This window comes from Lissotriton helveticus, chromosome 8, assembly GCF_964261635.1.
Source record: "Lissotriton helveticus chromosome 8, aLisHel1.1, whole genome shotgun sequence".
Classification (NCBI taxonomy): Eukaryota; Metazoa; Chordata; class Amphibia; order Caudata; family Salamandridae; genus Lissotriton; species Lissotriton helveticus.
Genome location: NC_136069.1, coordinates 1,066,625,563 through 1,066,642,371, shown reverse-complemented (window position 1 = coordinate 1,066,642,371; position 16,809 = coordinate 1,066,625,563).

Genomic DNA, 16,809 nt, shown 5'->3' with positions numbered 1-16,809 from the left:
ATTTTGCACATTGGGAGCATAAGAAGAAGTAAAACAATGTTCTCGTCTTTAGTTCACTGCTTATGTCTGCCTTAGTGAATAGGGCTTGCCAATTTTAGTTCTTCATGGTTTAACTGAGTAAGATAATTGGGATTTCAAGATAAAGTTATTTATGCACCTCTATTGTAAGTTGAACCTTCTCTGGATTGATAAGGCCAGATGTCGATTTGCTTGTCACATAAATCTGGCGGGAATTAGTGAACTGGAATTTGCTGCAAGTAAAGAATGAATAAACTAACAATGTACTGAGAGGGGCAGTGTATAAAGCAAGTACAGCTCAAAACATAATACGATGCTATTAGTTACAGAGAATACATGCCCACTCGGAGGAGTAACAGCAAGGTTGACAAGTGCTGTCTCTCCAGTTGGCACTCATCCCATTCACCAGTATTCCGCTCAATTAACAACACTGTTACAGGCTAAAACCATTTTAGATCCCCGTGCATGTTACCTAACACCAAGCGAGTACACAGGTAAATAAATACACCTGGCCCTTCAAGCACGTGGAGCAGGGAGCTGGGATCGTGTGGCCACTGGTGGTCAGAGATAACGCCTAGTCCCATATGGCATGGAGCGAGATCCCAGGAAGCGTTGGTAGTTGCCCGCAAGCGCGTAAACGCAGCCATGCGTAAATTCACGGAGATGCGGGGGTTGGGTTTCATAAGGCACGGCCTGCTGCTGTGAAATCCATTGGCTGCTGGGAAACTGATGGGGTGCACTGGTCTAGGGTAGGCATGGCGATATTCTTGCTAGACCTGGTTGAAGCTCTGGAGGCAGCGGGGTGAAAATAGAGAAGACCTAGGGAGCTAAGTGGTGGGGGCACTGGGTGCAGCGGATGCCACTCCCAGGGCTGTGGAGGGTTTACAGGGCGATCCCTATACAAGACAGGCGGAGGAACAGGACCTGAAGCCTCCAGTGCAAAGCGCACCGTGCAGAGTCATACATACTCCAAGGGGTCCTTCTTGGGAACTTGGGGTACGACGGCGCCCCATTAGTCCTTAGGGCGGTTGTAAGCCTGAGCAACCGGGGGCTTTCCATATAGCGCTTCGCCCTGCTGGGGAAGGTGTGAGTTAACTCTCCCTTGTTCAGAGGGCGGAGTGGGTGGATGATAGGTCTACCGGTGGGAGGAGTTTATCCTCCCAGGTACTACCGGGCTATGGCCGCTGGTGTTTCTTTGGCTCAACTTCAGGTACCCTGCAACGAGGGGTTGCGGGGCGGACGGGGGCACCTGTAAGATAACCCACCTTTTATTTGTACAACAAATAAACCTGTAGCTTCTTCATTCCAATAACTGGTGTCTCTGTGTTATTTTGGTTTGAGGCTGTGGGCAGCAGCGTACCGCTGGAGATACTATGTGTACCACGAAGAAACCAATCCCTCGCCACGTCTGCAGTGTGGAGTCAGCTTGCCTCAGTGCCCGACCACTAGTGCTGTGCACCAGGAACAGGCAGGCTCAATTTCTGGGAGATGTGGAGCTCACCAGTACCCAGTACTGCCCCAGGTCTCGTGCTCCATACCTCACTCCGCGTGCTATGTGCAAGGAGCAAAGTGCAAGACTCACCACAACGTGTTGCCCCAGTGAAACAGGTCACCCTTCATTCTGCTTGCTTCAAGCAAACCACCCCCTCTCTGTGCAGTGTGGTGTTCGGACAGAGGGACTCATCACTCCGTATGTCTAGAGCCACCCCCCCTTGCAGTGCAACACCAACCACGTAGTAGTAGAAACCCGCCCTCCTCGCACAGCGCACCACGAGCAGATGGTCCCACTCGCTGTGCAGTGTGCGGTTCACTCACACCAGGGAAACAGCTCAGCCCTTGTGCCACGTACCGTGAGCAGGCTGCTCCCCTGTATAGTTTAGGCCTCACTGTGGTCCAGTACTACATCACCCCTCAGGCTGTGTGCATCGTACAGCGCACCTCCTCCACGTGCAGTGTGCAGCTCACCACACACCTGTGGAACAGCCCACCCCTAGTGCTGCATGCCTTGAGCAGGGCGCTTCCCTCTTTGTACAATGTGGGTCTCACTGTGGTTCAGTACAACTCCCCCTCCCCCTCCCCCTCGGCTGTGTGCCTCAAGTAACCTACCGCATCCCACGTGCAATGGTAGGCGCACCACGCCCTGGTTAAGCAGGTCACACCTCGTGCTGCACCCACTCTATTAGCAGTGTGAGACTCACCACACCAGTCATTCCACAGCCCTCGACTATAGGCGCTGCCTCGATTGGGTCAGTTTGAGAAGCACTGCTTGGTATACCTCACTCTGTGTGTGAAGCCCCGCCAGGCGTTTATTAAGAGCAGCTTGCGGTGTGTGTTGCGCTGTCTGACTTTACTTGTGTGTGTGTGGGGGGGTTATCACTCCGAGGCTGTGTCTCTCAGCGGGTTATGAAGGTATAAAGAAGCCACAGGGGTGGCGGTCCCTGGGGCTGGGCAGGCCTGAGAGCCCCCGCGCATAATTAAAAAAAGCCCCGGGGGTGGCGGTGCCCGGGGCTGGGCGGCCCCTCTGGGCCCCCTTTACATAATAAGTATTGCCCCCGGGATTTGGCCCCCCTGGGGGCCAATTACCAAAGAAGCACGGGAGGTTCAGGGTGTTTCTACCCTGCCCCCTTTTTGCGTTTTGCGTGTTTTTTTCTTAGGTTTCTTGTTCATGGCAGCCAACACTTCCTGTTTTGGAGTGTTGACAACCAATTAGCATACAGCTCGTGCTCGGCAGGGTGCGCTGATCCTGCGCGGCCATAGATATATATGTGATTTTACGTTTGATTTTCTCAGGAACTATTGAACGGATTTACCCCATTTAACTAAAAGACATGACTCTGAACCAAGGGCTACCTTTTTGCCAAATTTGCTGTAATTCCGTTCAGCAGTTCGGGCTGTAGCTGCCATTAAAGGTTCCTATGGGAAATTGCATGGGGAAAACACGTATTGGGACCCCCTTTTTTCTCGGCCCCCGCTTGACGAATTACCCCGAGAATTTGTCAACCAGCACAAAAGTTATTCCAAATAGAATGTTGCGGATTTCCTATGGATAATAGGTCCTAACTATAACTACCTACTGGCGACCGCCAGAAGGTTATATATATATTCACTGAAAAAAACAAAGGTTACAGGGACTTTATAGTTACGCTGAAATTTCACTTGTACAAAACCAGAGAAATGCAGCAGTTATAGTTAGCTGAGCTAACTATAACTTGCGCCCCCGCAATGCACTGCTTATGACCTCACATATTGCATCCCTCATGACATGGTCAGTGACATCACTGATGACATCATCCTTTGACTGAGTGACTCTAAAAAGTTTATGAGTGTTAAACATAAATTCACCAAGGTATATTTATGAATCAATGAGTGTATGAGTGCCTATATGGATGATTTAGTGGATGCGTTACTGAATGTATACGTGAGGGATTATACGTGTCTCAGTTAATATATGGGTGAGAGACTAGGTTGTGTGAATCTCTGTATCAGTCTGTCAGTTGGTGTGTAAGTAGCTGTATGGGTTGATGAGTAGGTACATGAGTGGTTGTATGGGTTATTGATTGCTTGTCTGAGTAGCTGTATGGGTGTATGAGTATCTGGTTGGGTGGGCGAAGGGTGCGTGACTGCCTCCATGGATGAGTGAGTGGTTGAGTCAGTTGCTGTATGGGTTCATAAGTACATATGTGAGAAGCTGTATGGATGAGTGAGTGTGCATATGGCTGTGTTGGTGAGTGAATGGATGTGTCATTGGTATATGGGTGAGTAACTGCATATGTGAAAGACAGTATAGGTGAGTGTTGGAGCACATGAGTAATTGTATGTGTGAGTGAGTGATTGTAAAAGTGGCTGGTTGGGTGCATGTGTGCTTGTGTCAGTGACTGTATAGTTGAGTGAGTATGTGTTAGTATCTGTATGAATAAGTGAGTTGGTGTGTGTATAACTGTATAGGTGAGTAAGAGGCTGTGTGATTGACTATTAGTGAGTGAGCAGGTGTGTGAGTAGCTCTATGGGTGACTGACAGTGTGCGAGTGGCTGCATAAGTGTATGATTGGATATACCAGGGGCTGTATTAGTGAGTGAGTTGGTGTATAAAAGGCTGTATGGGTGAGTGAGTGGATTCACTGAAAAAAACATAGGTTTTAGGGGTGTTATAGTTAGCTGGAAATTTCACTTGTACAAAACCGTTGAAAATCCTCCGTTATAGTTAGTAATCCACTGCTGATGATGTCACATATTACATTATTCATGACATGGTCAGTGACATCACTGATGACATCACTGATGACATATCAAATGACATCACTGACATCACTGATGACATCATCCAGTGAATGTGGTTTGGTTCGATATTTAAATAAGTATTATATATATATAGCAATCTGCCTTGAAGACTGAGTGGATGTATAAGTGACTGAATGGAGGATTTAGTAGCAATGTGATTGACTGTTTAAGTGACTAATTTAAAGTGTCTCACTAAATATATGGGATAGTGATTAAACTGTGTGAATACCTGTATCACTCTATCTCTTGTTGCGTAAACTACTACATAAGTTGGTTACTAGCTATGTGAAATTCTATATTAGTTATTAATTAGTTAAGTGAGTATTTGTATGGGATAGTGAATGTGTGTATGGTTGAGTGGGAGGTGTGTGACTGTCCAAAGATGTGTAAATAGTTGATTTACTAGGTATATGAGGTTAAGACTGTATGTGGAAACAGTTGTTTGGGTGAGTGAATCTCTTTATGGGTGTGGTGATGAATAAATATATTTCTCAATGATACATGTCCAACAAACTAGAATTATGAAAGGCAGTGTATGTGACAGTTGTTGTATATAAATAAGTATACATAAGACTCAGGGATTGTATGAGTGACTGTATCGAAAACTGTATACTTGTAATAGTTATTTTATAACACATTGGGCTCGATTCCGATCCGGTAAAAAGTGCTCCGAATTGCGGTTCGGAGCGTTTTTCCGCGTACGAATCGTACCTGTAGGCGTCCCCGTACGAATCTGCAAGTACGATCACAATCTAAAGCGCCACTCCGTACGCCTCGTAAAAAACACCGTAGGAATCGACAGTCCATACGAATTGCTGTCGGCTGACGCTCCACGCTACATCCGCACGTAAAAAGACCGCGTCTTCCGAACCAGGAAGTACGATCCGTGTAGAACACACTCCGTACGGCTCTTTTTCTACGAGACCTCAAAACTACCGTAAAAACACATTCAGGCACGAACCGGTACGCGACAAGCAGGACATGAACGCCATCGGCCGTCTCATCCCTATCCTGTACGGCCACCACCTCGTACTTAGAAACCGACGACGGCGCAGAAGGTGAGTACTACGAAGTCCAACATACCTGTACGTGTTGCCACAAGCGCACATCTCCATTGCACGACTGTAATGTCTGGGTACGTTGCGCCACACACTCCCGCACTTCACCAGTGTAATACGGAGACGTGCCGCACCTACGTCATCGAGCTCGGGGTACGGTACGTCACCAGAGTTCACCAGTGCAATACGTGCCGCACCTACGCCATCGAGCTCGGGGTATGGTATGTCACCGCACTCCACCAGTGTAATACAGAAACGTGCCGCACCTACGTCATCGAGCTCGGGGTACGGTACGTCACCGCACTCCACCTGTGTAATACGGAGACGTACCGCACCGACGTCAGCGACCTCGGGGTACGGTACGTCACCGCACTCCACCAGTGTAATACGTGCCACATGTACGTCATCGAGCTCGGGGTACGGTACGTCACCGCACTCCATCAGTGTAATACGTGTCGCACCTACGTCATCGAGCTCGGGGTACGGTACGTCACCGCACTCCACCAGTGTAATACGGAGACGTGCCGCACCTACGTCATCGAGCTTGGGGTACGGTATGTCACCGCACTCCACCTGTGTAATACGGAGACGTACCGCACCGACGTCAGCGACCTCGGGGTACGGTACGTCACCGCACTCCACCAGTGTAATACGTGCTGCATGTACGTCATCGAGCTCGGGGTACGGTACGTCACCGCACAACACCAGTGTAATACGGAAACGTGCCGCACCTACGTCATCGAAGTACGTCACCGCACTTCACCAGTGCAATAGACGTGTGGGACATACGTCTGCTATGTCAGTGGAAGTGTAAGTGGTGTGTAGAAAACACACCCACCAGTGCCCAGCATCAGAGTGTGTGTGTGGATGACACCCCCACCACTGCCCCCCAGTGCCCACCAGTGCCCAGCATCAGAGTGTGTGTGTGGATGACACCCCCACCACTGCCCACCAGTGCCCACCAGTGCCCAGCATCAGAGTGTGTGTGTGGATGACACCCCCACCACTGCCCACCAATGCCCAGCATCAGAGTGTGTGTGTGGATAACACCCCCACCACTGCCCCCCAGTGCCCACCAGTGCCCAGCATCAGAGTGTGTGTGGATGACACCCCCACCACTGCCCACCACTGCCCACCAGTGCCCAGCCTTTACATCAAAAACATACCATTGTTAACCACATTACCATCAGGAGAATGACACATGTCAACATAACTATATGTGAACATCACACCAGCTCCCAGGCACACAGCAGTCACAGACATTATCACACAAACTAAAGTTCAGAAAATGAAAGGATTAGCTTTATTCAGCTGGTTCAAAATAGAAATCCAAATAAGAGTCCTTGCTCATTAAAGGCCAATGGCCAGTCCAAAAAAGTCTGAGCAACAGTTTGTGCCTCCATGGGTGGGATCACACCCAAACTTGCCTGCACATGGCGTTTAATCCGCTGTGGAAACTATGGGTGCACCATCTGTGGAATCCTCCGGCACCGCATGGACAGGAGAGGGAAGGACAGGTGGAGTGGGTGCAGGTGTAGTGGATTCATCCACACTGGTTGGTGCATCGCCGAAAGTAGCCTCAAAAACCTGACTGCACACCTCAGCCAGTGCGGAAAAACTACCACCTGAACCCGGGGACACATTGGGGGTGGAGGTAGAGGGCTGTGAGTCTGTTCTCCTGGGTGTGTGGATGTGTGTGTGAGGTGTCTCCCCTCTCCCTGTGGGTGTGCCTACATCCCCTTGAGATTGGGTGCGTGGAGCTTTGAGATTCTTATGCAGTGTGTGTGTGCTGGGTGTGTCTGACCTGTGGCGTGTGCGTGTATGCTGTGTAGGTAAGTGAGAGGCAGAGGTGGATGGGTCTGAAGGATGGGGGGGACAGATGCTGCTGGGTGTACAGAGCTGCCGTCAGTGTTGACTCTATGGCAGCCACACTCCGACGTAGATCAGACATGGCCGATGACATGACATGAACGACACCAACTGTGTAATCAGTTGTGTATGTCCATGGAGGACAGTTAGCATGGATGTCTGACCTACTGCTATCTGCCGGAGTAGGTCCACAGTCTCAGCACTGAGGGCAGCAGGGGACACAGGGGCAGGGGCTGCGGTGCCGGTAACAAAGGAGACACGGGGGCTAGCACGGACCCTAGGGACACTACCGACTGGGAGGGTGGAGATGGTACTGGAGGAGGGGCGGCCAGCCAAAGATGAAGAAGTGACCATTGCTGCATATTCCCCCTCCTCCTGAGAGTCTGACTCGGAGTTGTCGGCATGGTAAGATGTGTCAGTCACATGTCGTCCGGCCTGCAGACTCTCCTCACCCTCCGTGCCACTGCCTCCCTCTGACTCCTCAAAGCAGGTGGCACTGTCGCTGGGTCCCTCTGCCTGGTCCGCGCCTGTGTCTCCTCCAGATTCAGATGATGATGCTGTGGGCAAGGAGAAGAATAAAAACATATCAGTCACCTGTACACATCAGACACATCAGCTACAAATCATTTGGGCTCATTTCTAAACATGGCATGCATCATGAGTCACATGACACTGAACTCTGCACAATGATAAGTCTAATTGTGGCCAATTGTGAGAGACACAACGCTCAATGTATACTAGGATACAAGCAACAGGCAAGGCAAAAACTTGTATGAGAGACACAATGATGATCCACTGCCTGACAACAGGATAGCTGATGATGCATCGCATGCTCATTTACCCACCCTGCCACCCAAACCCAGACCTGGACATGTTTGATTTGCTTAGACCTTGTGCCACATGGGAAAAGTCCTGCCTGAACTGAAATGTGATGCCATCCTTGGACCTGAACCAAGTGTAACATCACCTCACACTGGCATCACAGCCCTTGACACCCAAAGCCTCATTGTGTGGCTGACCATCATTATTAGTTAGAAACAACATTCAACTTATTTGGCGAATATGCACACACGCACTGCCAAGTGTGAGTATGCATAAGCCCAAATTCTTGCACATGAACATTGTGCACCTGTAGCCAACACATGACAATTCGAAAGAGTACCATGGACAAAGGCCACTGAGGCTGACTCGTGCAGAAAACACATGTTGACACTCAAGATCAGTGCCAAAATATTAAGAATGGCAGACACAGTGCACATGTGGTGCTACATGTAATGTACCAACAGGTGTCACAGACCCCCCTCCAACATGATGATGTGCAAAGGAATATGCATACTGAGACATTGCACCATAGGAGTACATGTGAAAAACAAACATCAGCCAAGCGCAGGGCTAATGTGGAGTAGGGCAAGGCATGTAAAGTAGCAGCTGCAGAAACTGGGACATTCTAATGCCAATGCATGGAGTGCCTGTCTGACCACACCACTCAAACTATGGGAGTGTTACCATGCCTTGGAGCACTGCAGGGAGCATGTGACACACATGACAACAAACAGACATGTACCTACCCCCTTCTTGCTGCTGTCCCTCCTGCAACTGCCGATGGAGGTCTGGGAACACCACTTCCAGGACCCGGAGCATGTGGGGGGTGAGGTGGCGGGTGCCGCCATGCCGGTGTGGAGCTTCCAGCCCCAGCTGTACTCTGGCAACGCGGCGGGTCCAGCACCGGATGTCCTGCCACCTCTTCTTGATGTTTCTGAGCCCCTGCGAGGCCCCCCCTCACTCCTGACAGCCCTGGCGATGTCCACCCAGATTTCAACCTTCTCATAAGCAGATACCTGTCACAAATGTAAAGTAAAAGAGCATCAGTACACCTGGTCCATGTTCCAAAGACACACATATGTGCACAAAATGCTTGATGACAACAGGGCATCGTAGGCTCCACACATTTGCATCATTGTCCAGGAGTATGTGGCCTGTGAGCAAACACTACTGCATTACATGCCATTGAAAGGCTACAGATGACATGACGGGTGCTAAACACTCTTAGAGCATGGCACTCACAGAGCAATGTATGCTACATCTGGGTGCACTGCAGCACGTGACACGCTGTCACATACCCCACTACAACAAAGAACCCTCTTGAAACAACACTGTACACCCTGGCACTCACTCCTAACAACATTGCATCTATACACTATACATACACAGTGGCTATATTGTCACACACACAACAGGTGCACACTCCAAGGTATTGCAGACATCACTCACCTGATCCTCTGGTCTCCCATACAGCTTGCTGTAGTTGGGCAGGAGGGCATCCAGCAGGGCCTTGTTCTCACCATCAGTGAATGCAGGTGCCCTCTCCATGCTCAGCTAATCAGGGTCCAGAGGATTCAGAGACAGCAGCTGTGGTTACCACACCAATGTTGTGCAGGCAAGTGCCCTCCCCACACCACATGCTGCCTTATATCTGTGCTGCAGAGGGTCTGTGAGTCCAAGGAGTAGTGTGTGATAGGCCACCATAGTTAGCATCCTATGTTCCATCCAATCACATCACACATAAGGCCATCACACACATATGCATGGTTTGAAAACTGAGCCTGAGCTGAACAACATTTGCAACATTGTATACTTTTGCCCAACTGAATTTTCTAGAACACCTGTAGGAGGCTCAAAAAACTCTGTATCCATGACAACCTGGTTGCATTTTGATCAGTACACTGTTCCCCTAGATGTTCCCTATGTATTAATTCAAATACCCACACAAGTACGGTGACATTGCCGTTGCTAATGCAACCCATTCAATGGTGTATTGAGGCGTACACACGCACGTACCATTGGGGCACGCTTGGCTCGCGTATGGCTGAAATGCAATAGGGAAATGAGGCGTACACACGCACGTACCATTGGGGTACGCTTGGCTCGCGTATGGCTGAAATGCAATAGGGAAACGAGGCCTACACACGCACGTACCATTGGGGTACGCTTGGCTCGCGTATGGCTGAAATGCAATAGGGAAACGAGGCCTACACTCGCACGTACCATTGGGGTACGCTTGGCTCGCGTATGGCTGAAATGCAATAGGGAAACGAGGCCTACACACGCACGTACCATTGGGGTACGCTTGGCTCGTGTATGGCTGAAATGCAATTGGGAAACGAGGCGTACACGCGCACGTACCATTGGGGTACGCTTGGCTCGCGTATGGCTGAAATGCAATAGGGAAACGAGGCCTACACACGCACGTACCATTGGGGTACGCTTGGCTCGTGTATGGCTGAAATGCAATTGGGAAATGAGGCGTACACACGCACGTACCATTGGGGTACGCTTGGCTCGCGTATGGCTGAAATGCAATAGGGAAATGAGGCGTACACACGCACGTACCTTTGGGGTACGCTTGGCTCGCGTATGGCTGAAATGTAATAGGGAAACAAGGCCTACACACACACGTACTATTGGGGTAGAGTGCGTCAGACATGCTCAAGTGAACGATTGTGTAGGCTGCGTCCCTGTCCTCCTTCATGTCACCATTGGGAGAGTGACTCCAAGAAATCACATAGCAGGGATGTAGTCTACACTCATGTCGAGGATGTGGATGCATACATCAGCATGGCATCCATACATCAGCATGCCCCAGGTGTGGCAGACATAGAAGAAGAACAGGGACTGTTACCTTGTGCCTCAGTTGATGTGTGAAGAGCTGGCGAGACATGTCATCAACCATATTGCACATGTGCATCACATGCAATCAACAATTCACACCGGAGTAACGTCTGCAACATATTGTGATGCACATCAACACTGGAATGGCACACCATTCAGTACAGGGAACTGGCACATGATGACAGCAACATGCCCACTGTGTGACCACGTCATGTGTGTGCCATGTGCGACATTGTGCATGCTGTTTGCATATGAAATTAACAGGTCAGTATCATATTACTCACCTTTGAATATCCCCACGTGTCATCCTGGATATGGAAATTTCCGCTCAGCAGTACACTTGTGTGTCGGTAGGCATGTCCTGCGGCTCAGCATGTGTCGTTGGCGTTGTGTGTGCCGTGATGACGTTGTCTGAGTACTCAGACGTCACCTCTGCGTGCACACGTCAGGTACTCTTTTTTCACAACTCCAGCGCTGGTCCCGTATAAGTGTAACCTTACTCATTTTTGCCCCAAAATCATAGTACGATCACTTCTGACCATTTCACTTGGATTGTCTGACTCCGGACGGTGCCAATATGGATGTCCGTTTCAAAGCCTGTGAGGAATGCAAACGACTCATGTTGGTGACTGACCCTCACCGTCGGTGTCTCCACTGTTTTCACGTCAAGCACAACAACAAGAGTTGCTCCGACTGCCGGGACCAGACATATGAATCCAGGTGTGATTGGTCCCACAAGCTGCTCAGACTTCAGCAGTTGGCCCTGCACCACTATAGCTCATGGTCTGGACGTAGGACGAGTGCCTGGGCGTGGGTGTTGAGACATCAGAGCCCCTGAATTTGACATCAGTCCTCCAGGGCTAAGTCGTCAGGTAACCCAAAAAAGTCAAAGATATGTCATCACACTTCCAAATCACCACAATGCACGTGCAATGCTGCATGGGATTCGGGTGACACCGCCCACGCGGCTCCGTCAGATTTGCAGCCGTCGTAGCCTGCACCACGACCTCCGGGCCCTGCCCTGCATGTGACGCAGGAGGACTAAGTGCACTTCCTCATGTCCATGATGTCCTTCACCCCACCAACGGCCTATGCGGCGGCTTATGGCTCAGCGGACCCGTCTGGGGGCACGAGAGCGTCTGGTGAATTGCCCCTGACGCCATCACTCGCTTTGTCCCTGATGCAGGTGGCGCATACGTCCCGGAACCGCTGGGACAGACAGGATCTGAATGGTCATCCTGGTCCTCGCTGGTTCACCTCACAACCTCACTGGCAACTGTCCCCCAGGTGTCAGCCTTGGCGCCATTCTCGGGTGGTGCTGTCCCCGATGCCACACACTGTACGGCTCTGGCGTGGAAACTGTGCGGCAGAACACCGCTATTAATGCAGCATGGGGAGTTAAACTACAACGAGCCGGGCACAGCTCATGACAACCCTAAATATCAGGGAATGGGTGTTAATGAGTATTGGGAGGGTCATGAAGACCCACTGACACGTGAGTGTCAGTCCCAAGACGACAGGACAGGTGGCCTGGGGGATGCGAGTGGTCTGGACACCTAGACAGACACTGGTGATGTCTCTACTCCAAACGCGTTGTTGGATGAGTGGGCAACGTACAGTGTTGTGTTTACGTGGGCGGCCGGAGCCTTGCCCCTTCATCTTCCCGTTGCTGCCGTGAGGACCAACCTCCTCACTGAGGTCCTTATACTCCAGTCACGCTCCGCTGAGCCTCTGCAGGCCTATCTTGAGGAATGTACTGTATCTATATTGGCCAGCATGTACAGGCACGCAGCATGTTTGGCTGTAGATAGGCACGTTGTCAGACGCCCACACCCCTCCCCGGACTGACCATGTACCCTGTCCTCCCACCCCACCCCAGAGAGCATGGGCATCCAGGCCTCCAAATCACAGACCACATTCCCGTTAGCTCCGCTGTAGAGGTTATCCAAGAGGTATGAGCACTACGGAAAGATGTCATCATCCTCCCTGAGTCTGGGACTGAGGTCTTCCAACATCACATGCCTCTTTGTCCGCTACCCACACTCTCTGTGGGACATGGTTGTGTAACTGCTGGCAGAGTGTGCGTTGTAGGTACGGGCAATACTTGGCCAAGCCCTTGTAGGATGCCAATCAGCGACACCGTATTTTATCCGGTGTGGGCTGGATAGCCCCGACTCACCGGGCAGATCTATGGCATCCAGGGAGGCAAATTTGTCAAAAGCTTGGTATGTATTCAAAGTCGGGAATATGCTACTAACTACTGTTCCTTACTGATATTTTGTTACAAAAGGTAAGTAACTAGTTCATACAGTTCAGTACATCTGCTGTAGGAGCATCTATGTTGTGTCCTTGGCGTGATGACCGTGTTTCTAATGTGCGCACACCATGCCACTTGTGTTAATGAACCGCTCATATGTGTGACGGCATCACAGACCTTTTGTGACAAATCAAACATTTATGCTGTATGATGATGATGATGGTCATGTAATAGTTAGGGAAATTTCACACTGCAACATGAATATGTCAGAACTGTGCAAATGATGGCACTTGTGGTGTGTGTGTATTGCTGTCAGCTGTCTGGATGTGCAGACAACCTCCTACTGACATTCACATGACGTGTGTCACTGACATGATACATTGTCATGCTCACTGAGACCTTTCCATCAGATCATTTGTATGCATGTCATGTCCATTCCACACACCACAGGTCTTTTACATTTCACGGAGGAGTGGCTGGGAGGTGGCACATGTTACATCAGTGTGTATCCCACTCTACACTCAAAATTGTCTAGATATTTCGAAGCAGTGTTGCTTGTGCCATGTTCATTGTTATTGTCTTAGTCAGACAGTTGAAGACATTTTCGATAAATTGTGTATTGCAGGGCACCCCCTCTGGAAAGGCCGTTGCCTGACTTGGAAGCCATGAGGGAACGCAATTGCATCCGTCGTTATCGCTTCAACAGACAGTTGATCAAGGACCTGACGGACAGGCTGGAGGCTCACCTACAACCACGCCACAGGTAACCAACTGCGCTGACACCCAAGGTAAAGGTGATGGCAGCCCTCCATTTCTTTGCCACAGGTGCGTTCCAATTTACCATAGCTGATGTGGGAGGGATGTCTCAGACAATGTTCAATATAAACAAAACAGTTGCCAATACTGCGCAAATAAATACACAAAATTTCTATGCCCAATGAACTGAAACAATTGAAGCATAACCACCATGTATAGTGTTTTAAGAATTATTGACATTTTTAATTTTGTATTTTAAAGAAATGGAACAATAATTTCACAATTTTTTTGAATTTAACAAATTGTTGATGTTAGGGAGGGGAGTAGGAAATGGCTTAAAAATCCGAAACAATGTGCAATGGACCACACAAGTGAAGACAAATAAAACAAAAATTTAAATAGTACTCTTACACTCTCATTCTTCATTCGTTCTGAGCAAAACTTACATACCACACTCAAGACTCAAAAAAGAAAATTAACAAACAACACAAGGTCATTGCTCAGTGAAGGAAAAATTTCCTAGTATTTACAAAACGATTATTTTCAAATCTGGTGTTTTGATTTATTTAAGGAAGGAAGTGTCCTACCCTAAACCCAAACAACAATGTATTGGGAGAATGGGGGGGCACTAATGCTATTTTTGAATCACTGTAATTCAAATGATGTGACAGGCCATCTTTAGATTACTCTATGTACAACAATATTCACTTTCAAAAATGATTGGCCAATCAATCATGAAACAAATTCAAAACAACAGAAAAAAAGGTCGACGCGTTTCGAAACCCCTTGAATGTGGGGGTTCTCCTCAGGACCTAGCCGGAAATTAAACCTTGTCTTCTAAAGAAAGGATCGTTTTTCTTCACAAATCCATAGTCAATCACGAAATTGTCAAAAATTGCAGCTTCTTTGAGAAGTCTGAAAATGCCGTGCAGTGGCACTTCTCCTTAGTATTCTTCCGTGCAACCTTTTGGAACCCTGGATCGGGATTTTACTGCCTCCTCTCCTGTGTGCGGCGTGTATGGCTCAGCCGTCGCCAAAAGACAATGTTCAGCCGTGTATTGACGGATGTATTGTCTGCTATGTTGGTCCTTGATGAATTCATCACATTCCCTACTCCAGAAGAGTTGACAGATGTCAAGGGGGAATTCTATGCCCTGGGCCGCATGCCACATGTAATTGGTGCAATTGATGGTACACATGTTACTCTGGTGCCACCACAGGCTCAGGAGCAAGCGTATCGCATCAGGAAGCACTACCACTCGATAAATGCCCTGGTGGTGTGTCTTGCCAACATGATTATCTCACATGTTTCTGCACGTTTTCCAGGATCGTGCCACGATGCTTTCATCATGAGGCGTAGCAGGGTACCACAGATGATGCTGCAGCTGCACAACCACCGGGCATGTCTTGTTGGTGAGTATACCCTGTCAGCTATGTATGTCAGTATGTCACAACTTCATGATCTGCATCATATTACACACTCATTTCCATGATGACAATTTGCAGGAGATGCTGGATATCCAAACATGCCGTGGCTAATGACTCCACTACGCAACCCCAGGACAGCTGCAGACCAGCGGTACAACAATGCTCATGGGAAGACCAGGCGGGTGATCGAGCGAACATTTGGTCTCCTGAAGAGCCGGTTCAGGTGCCTGGACAAGACAGGCGGAGCCCTCCAATACAGCCCACGCAAGGTGTGTGACATCTTCACCGTGTGCTGCATGCTACACAACATGGCAGTGGAGAAGGCCGTGCCACTCTACCTTGATCCTGATGAGCTGGAACATCCGCCCGTTGAGGATGAAGGCCTTGCCCATGATGCCAGCGACGAGTAGGGTGAAGATGATATCCGGAGTCACCTCATCCGCAACTTCTTTTCATAATGGTGAGTCATAGCAGCTGTAATGTAAAACATGTACTATAGAGTTGCATGGGTAGCATGCTGTGTATGCAACAGACTGTATGCAAGGTCACTTGGATGTTTGTTGTGCAGTGTCACTCAGGTGCAGATGTAATGCAACACACATACGTGCTATGTGTGTACTTGGAATGTACAGGTGTACTACAACATCTGGATATTCAACAGGACATTGTCAAAATGACATTATACAGAACTTGACCCCTTGTGTGCCACTCTCATCCACAGCTCGCCCTGCCTGTTGTCTGTTGGGGTCATCGTGGTCATCCTGCTATTGCTCATTATGATTGCAACGTCAGCCAAATCAACGGAGCATGCATGGACATGTGGAGAAGTCAATTTGGGTAAGGACTCATATGAGGCTGTTTAGTGTTGGTATGTTTTGAAACGTGTGGTACATGTTCATGTGCATGTAGTGAGACCATATATACATGCAACAACATTATGTTACTTATTACATGTATGCCCACTCCCATGACAGGATAGTCACCCCATCTGACTGTCATCTGTTGTAGTTTGTGACTCTGGTGAATGCATCAAAGTGTGTAGACATTGACACTGCAACATTGCATATACCATGGCTTGACATTGTGTCAGAGGTCACAACCACGGACTCTGTGGGGGATTGCAGCCTCACTGTGTGCATTAGAATGTGACTGGATTCTCACCTCCACCTTGTGGGCCAGTCCAGTTTGATTACCATCAAACCATGTCGTGTAGGTGTGGCCCAGTGTATGTTCCACATGTTATGACAACTGTCCTGTGATTCTGTTTACATGGATGCATTGCCCCTTGTTGCAGTATATCATGTCACTGTCATGTCGTTACCTCAGTGCAGGTTGAAAATACTGCTACGCCAGCCTTCACAGTGAGTAGCAGTTCTGTTTTGATTCACATGATGCCATGTATGTTTTGCATGAGAAATGAAAATGTTGGGATGATGCATATGTGATTTATTGTGTTGCACCAGTGGAGTGCGGTCA